Source organism: Gavialis gangeticus, unplaced genomic scaffold (assembly GCF_001723915.1).
Source record: "Gavialis gangeticus isolate Ggan-Ray unplaced genomic scaffold, GavGan_comp1, whole genome shotgun sequence".
Lineage (NCBI taxonomy): Eukaryota > Metazoa > Chordata > Crocodylia > Gavialidae > Gavialis > Gavialis gangeticus.
Window position 1 is genome coordinate 39671276 of NW_017728993.1, and position 370 is coordinate 39671645.

The following is a 370-nucleotide window of genomic DNA, read 5'->3' on the forward strand; positions in this document are numbered from 1 at the left end:
CCCCGGCGGCCCCCCCCCCGTGTCAGCGCCGAGAAAAGCCCATCACGGGAAACTCACGGGTCTCGCCAGGGCGTGCGTCACACCGCGGTGACGTCTGCGCGCTGCGTCACACGTCACCGCGCCGACCCCCGAAACCCCTCCTCTCCAGTCCCGGGGCAGAGGCGCGTGCGCGGGAGTTTCCCGCTTTAGGGCGGGCGGAGGTTTCCGCGACCACCCTTCTGGGGTCTCCGCCACACCCCCCGCGCCCGGGCCTGTCTAGGGCAGCGGAGGGAAAAGTTTAAAGGAGCTAATTTGTAGATGAGGGTGGGCGTCTCTGGGCCACCCTCGCTCCTCTGCAGTGCTCTGGGGCGGCCTGAACCGACCACTGCCT

At 69.2% G+C, this 370-nt stretch overlaps 1 protein-coding gene across 6 annotated transcripts in view; it reads right to left on the reverse strand.

The window, feature by feature from the left end:
* ZNF644 (zinc finger protein 644) overlaps positions 1-112 on the reverse strand; it is a 102444-nt gene extending 102332 nt beyond the window's left edge. For 3 of the 6 annotated variants that reach the window (XM_019501587.1, XM_019501583.1, XM_019501586.1), the window contains exon 1: positions 58-99. The gene's annotated coding sequence lies outside the window, so the exon portion shown is untranslated. Of the gene's footprint in view, positions 1-57 lie in introns of all 6 variants that reach the window. The other 3 variants (XM_019501585.1, XM_019501588.1, XM_019501589.1) reach the window with 3 other exon arrangements.
* Between the last annotated feature and the right edge of the window lie 258 nt (positions 113-370).